The sequence below is a fragment of the Centruroides sculpturatus genome, unplaced genomic scaffold, assembly GCF_000671375.1.
Source record: "Centruroides sculpturatus isolate CEXI.00-Female unplaced genomic scaffold, Cexi_2.0 scaffold916, whole genome shotgun sequence".
NCBI lineage: Eukaryota > Metazoa > Arthropoda > Arachnida > Scorpiones > Buthidae > Centruroides > Centruroides sculpturatus.
The window spans coordinates 141,281-147,845 of record NW_019385142.1 but is presented as its reverse complement, the minus strand read 5'-3'; positions in this window follow the sequence as shown (position 1 = coordinate 147,845).

Here is a 6,565-nt window from a genome sequence, read left to right as displayed (position 1 = left end):
CCATTTTTTTTTCTAAAATTGTAAAATTATTGGCTTCGCTTCAAAAATTATAATTACATCTTTGTTTTCGCAATTTTCTCTACTTTCGAACAGTGTAAAATATTTTTATATTGGCACAAATGCTTTATTTGCATCGAATTTAATGTAATTTGATACGAAAAACGCAAAAAATAAACATATCAAGTTTCAACTCGCTGTAATTTATCTCCTGTTTCACCGATTGCTATCGGGTTTGTTTGTAAATGGGGAAGAAATATTACACTTTCAAGTGAAGTGAGTAGAATTTTCTCACTACTGCGAGAAAATTTGTCATCAGACCCCGCGTTACCCCCTACCGCGAAAGTCAATAAACGTTAATTGTTTTATGACTCTATTTTCAACACTTCTTTTCTGAGTTGTAAATCGACTAATTGACAAAGTTTTTACTTTATTTTACTCATAAAAATGTTTTTTTCAATATTAAACAGATAGTTTTTTTAGATCTTTACATATTAATTTTATTTTCAATTTTTAATGTGATATAGTCGTGCGTTAGGCTTAAATCGATCACCTAATATAAAAATGGACATCGCTCAAAATATTATACAATCCATCAAAATTTCTTGCTGATAGTTTAGATATAAATGTTTTCTGTGCATGAAATGAAGCAACCAAAAAAATACAGGGTGGACCATCAAAAATTCGGCAATTTACGACATGATGTCGAAGGCGTAAATTCTTTTATTTATAACTAAAAATATTTTCGAAATTTCATCAAAAAAATGCATTTGCAACAATACCTAAATAAAATAGTTGTGCAAGAAACAAAAATTGTACAATTAGCGCAAGTTGTTTTAGCATAATTAATTTTAAAAATTTTTGTCGCTGTTATTTATCGCGTGGACAAACGCGATTTTTCGCAGAGTATAAGACTTCGCTGAGTGTAATAATAAATTGCGATATCTCGCTTTAAAATCGGGTTAGAATCACCCTTTTTCATTATTTTTGCCGCAAATGTCTCACAGTTTACGATTATTAAATGTTATAAAAACTTTAAAAATACTTAAATTTTAAATTTTTTAGGAAAAGAGTAAAAATTTAAAAATCTGTTAAAGTTCGGTTTAATTTGAAACATTTGTTAGCTAGACACATCTGTTTTCTTTTAAACAAAACAAACTGCAGCTCTCTATCTAGAGCGGGGGAGAAGTTATTGCAACAATTCACACTACTTCTCAAATTACTTAGCAGGGAGAGGGGTCAATTGTTATCGTGAAGCGATGCTTTAAAGTTTATCAATATATATTTCTGCTTCAAATAGTAAATATTTGACACTTTTTATATATTTTTTTCTACACTTTATGCAATAATACACTATAATAAGCGATCAGTTAATTTTTTTTGCGTTTATGCAATATCCGGAAGTAATAAGTTTCCCGGTTAATTTTTTAGCTGGAAGCTTTTGTTAAAAATTCTTCTTATCTAAGTAAAGTCAAATAACATGTAAACTAGTAAAAATACGCTGTAAAATATAGAATATAGCAATTTTTTAACGTTTGTTTACATTTTGACTTTGATCACGTGGATTGGTTCTTCGCGGGAAAATTCAGACTAGATGTTTCTCAAAAACTCTCATTCGTTGAAGTTGATTCTGTCATAATATAAATTGCCAATTACAGCGTAATAGGCGTAGAAACAGAGATTTTAATGCCAATTAATGAAGACACATGAAAAGATCTTTTCTCCAATTAGAATTTGAAGATAAACTATTATATAGTTAGATCTATCCATTAACAGTATATGTCCAACAATCTCACATATAAAATTATTATTCAGTATAAATCGCCTTGTGTAATCTTAGATTGGAAGATTTTTTAATTGAATATCATACCAACGTCTAATGGAAAAACTTCATTAACAATAAATAGAAATGACTAACCATTTTTCCAAATATGTAATTCAAATTACCGAAGAAGTAACCTTTTGTATTTGTAATGAAATTTTCACCGGAAATATATAGAAATTATGCTACATATAACTATTAAACGTCAAGATATGTAAAAGCAAAGTAGCAGGGCATCACCAAACATTTAACTTTAAAATTATTACTGGATGTTTGTTTAAANAACGTCTAATGGAAAAACTTCATTAACAATAAATAGAAATGACTAACCATTTTTCCAAATATGTAATTCAAATTACCGAAGAAGTAACCTTTTGTATTTGTAATGAAATTGTCACCGGTAATATATAGAAATCGTGCAACAAATAACTATTAAACAAGAAGATATGTGAAACAAGCAGAGCATCACCAAACATTTAAAATTATTACTGGATGTTTCTTTGAAAGATTTCAAATTTTAAATGCATATATAAATTTTTTATAAATGCTGTTATAATATAATTTAAATATAATCTCTTAAAATATAGTACTGTAAATATTTATGTCAAGCGATAGAAAGATGTCTTAGTTGCAAAGTTTTCTTTCAACTTCATCAGCATTAAATTTAGTGAAAAAATACAATAATTTAAACAAGATTCGTTATTGTTATAAATTTCAGAATCAAGAATTAATTTTTTCTATAATCTGTATTATTAACATTTAGATATTTTTATATCCAAAATTCCTAATGAATTATTACAACTTGCATTGCGTAAATGGAATCGTAAATATAAGTTCATCAGACTTCCTTGGAGCTAGTGATATTTTTAAACTTTTTGTGGAATCGTATCCTAAAACAAGGAATGTCGATATTTATTTACCTTTTTTGACCGAAATCCTGCATCAATTTATAGGGTAAGCAAGAGAAAGTCGATTCTATAGAACTTTATTTATTTATAATAACAAATTTCCTGGTGATATTCCAAAATATATTCCGATCAAGAAGAATGCGAGATTTAAATGCAAGATTTCTGTGAAGAATAATTGTTTCGTATACGAATTCGAAAACTTCACCGATACGGTTACACTTAAATCGTAAAAAATTAGGAATTGAAAGAAAACTTAATGTAAAATATTTCTGTGATAACGACAAATATACAAATTTGACACCAGTTGAATATTTGAGAGAATATTCTTTATTTGAATATACTGCGAATTAATTGCAGAAAACGAAATTCAAATTAAGCCTTACGAGGATTATTTCTTGACATTTGAAAAATATGAGAGAATTTCTGCCATAAAAATTGAGCAAGATAAACAGGAAGCAAGTCAGAATTTTTATTTTGAATTGGATCTCTACTTCTGAAAATGAAAAAGAAGTAAAAACTTCACTTTTTAAATGCAATTAAATTCTGTTTTTTAAAAATTTTCGCTAAAAACGTAATTTTTGTAGTAATTTAGTCGTTGTTGAAAATTTTGTAATGAAATCGATATTAAAATATTCATAATCTTTAAAGTATTTTTTAAANTTAATTGCAGAAAACGAAATTCAAATTAAGCCTTACGAGGATTATTTCTTGACATTTGAAAAATATGAGAGAATTTCTGCCATAAAAATTGAGCAAGATAAACAGGAAGCAAGTCAGAATTTTTATTTTGAATTGGATCTCTACTTCTGAAAATGAAACAAAATTCACTTTTTTTAGTTGGAATTAACATCCATTTTTAAAAATTTATGTGGTAAAACGTAATTTCTGTAGTAATTTATCCTCTGTTGAAAATTTTGTAATTAAATCGATATTAAAATATTCATAATCTTTAAAGTATTTTTTAAATTACAAATTGTTTCTGGTTATGTTCTACTAGGTCATGAGCTTGTCGTCACAAAAAATTAACTTTGCAATTCTCTGCGCATATGTTTATGTGTTATTTAACATATATTATTATGCAAAAATTTATATAAAAATAATTTAAAATTATATTAAAAATTGCTAATTTTTGATTGCGTGTTCTCCTATCTCTATTTGTCCTAAGTTAAAATAGTTTCGTTTAACGCTGTTTCTCTTAGCGCTTTGTCGTATAAGTACGCATTCCCAGTGTTAAGCTAGTTCTTACTGTATTTGAACCGTGAGAAATGTGACACTCAGTTTTTTTGCACATATACACGTGTTCTGATGTTCTGAAAAAAAGAAAAACAAACGGAAAATATTCTGCTGATTTATGCGTGATTACATCCATTATATTTATTTTCTCAAAATGGGTAATAATGAATAAACGAAATTTAGCAGGGTAAGCTTGTGTATGAGGAGCATTAATGCTGTTAAATTTTGGTGGTTGAAGGGAGGACATGAAGAAATAAAATGGTGTCATGGGGCATATCTCGAGAAGAGTCAGAATTAATGAAGATTTTATTCGTTATTAACATTTACAATTTTTATAATGAAATCTATTAATACTTTCAATATTAAGTCTTTTGCCATTTTATAATAATTAAAAATATAAAAAAAAAATTTAACAATAGATGATTCATACACATTCTATTTATAATAATTAAAGATATACTGTAAGTTATTTTTTAACAGTCGGAAAAGTTAGGCAATTCGTCGCTGTATTTTCTGTATACAGTTATACCTCGTACAACACGGTACTTATAAAACACGGTTTAAAAATTAAAAATATCCCTTGTACAACACTACTTTTGTTTTCGCTCTAACACCATTCGAGAAATATTCCATACAAAATTTCACAATTTTTAAGTGTTAACGCCATTATTCGATACATATTTTTTATTCAAGCAAGCATACTTGTATTCCTAAACTTGCTCAGTAATTTTAGAATACTCAAATTTTCAATATGTTTGTTCTTTTCGTCAGTTTACCTTAATGAAAACTGATATTGAAATGCTTTTTTTTGTTCTACCTTTTCTATCAACGAAGTGTTATTGTCGTTGTTTCAGACTTTTATTCCTTAAGATTGTCACTATATTTGGTTTTTATACATTATTCATCGTGCTTAGTAAAATTTTTAAAACAATTTTAGATAAATTGTTATTACTCTTTATTTCATCGTCGATAAATAACCATTCGAAAAATGACGAACGAAATACGGTGGTATCTCGGTACTCGAACAATTCGTATTCGAGCACAAATTTTGGAGAAAAAATCGCTCGGTACTTGACTAAATAAATGCTATCTTCTATAACAAATTATCGATTAATTACATATTTTTATGTCATCAATATAAAATTGTGATAAAGATAAAACGCTCAGACGATGAGATACGTTGAAAAAAGAAAACACCCTTGTCAAAAACTCTTTAATTATAACATCTCAATTACACATTATCAGTGTATAATAGAACATAGTGAAACAATACATATTTTGTAAAGTCTGCAAACAAAAGAATTTATTATTCAACTTATTGACATTGAAATAAATACCTTTTATTCAATTTATTTTTTATTTTAATAAAATTCTACAGTTATTAAATATGCGTTATATTTCCTGATTATAGTGTTATTTCAATTTTAACAATACATTTAATTATGCATAACGCTGATTATGTGACTATACAAATAAAGATTTTAAAAATTGTTTTAGTTAATCAATGACAAAAACAATTTAAAAATTCAACGTAGTGGCATTCGTAGTGGCAACATTAATGCGGTGTAGGGTTTCTCGAACGATCTTTTTAACCCGGGAAATCACGCAAATTTGTTAAAAATTGACTTTTTTCTTATTTTGTGTTAAGGTTGAAGACATTTTGCAAATAGAAAGTATAATTAACTCATAAACAGTCAGAATATATTTGTATCTATTAATTTTAAACCATCTTATTAGTTTTTAACATTTTTGCTCGTTATGGCATGTCAGAAATAGTTAATAATCAATACTTAGATTATTTGTGGCAGGAATCTGAAAATTCTTTACTTGTCAGAAGTTGTAATATGCAAGTGTAAAGTGTTTCTTCATAAATATGATTATTAAAGCCAAACGAACTGCCAAATTATCGGGCATTAAGCTTAACGCCGCTATTAAAGCAGCCTAGGTAGACAAATCAGGAATACTAGAGAGCAAAAGAAGTATTACAATCTCGTAAACGAACTAGAAATCTTTCATGCTACGGGTGAAAAAACACATAACATCTGTCTTTTCATAAATGCATTAAACACGATTTACTCACAAGAATTGAATCGGAAAGGGCATTCTCGGTAGCAGGATTTTTCATTACTAAAATAAAAATCAGATTAAGTGATTGGAGTATTGATCATCTTTGTTTGTAAAAACTTATTATAAAAATTTACAATAATATTTTGTATTATCTTTTATTTAAAAGAGACTTGAATAACGAAAGTTCACTTTTTTTTTAAATTTTCAACTAAATTCAAAGCATTTTGTTGTTGTTGTTACATGCTGTTTCTAGCAAACTTTAATAAATTTTTTTATTTGTGAAAATTTCTACGTAATTCAAAAGTAATTTTTAACATATATCTTACACGGCATTATTAATATAATTTTGAAACTTGCAGTGATAATCTCCAGATGACCCTGAAGTTTAATGTACAGTACTACCTGAATTTGCAGAAAATAATTTTTTCAGGTAACTCCACAGAAAAAAATCTATGGAAGTCGGATCGGTAGAACTTGCCAACAACATGTCGGGCATCCAGACCATGATGTGTGCTTTCTCTTTTTGAAAAGCCATGAC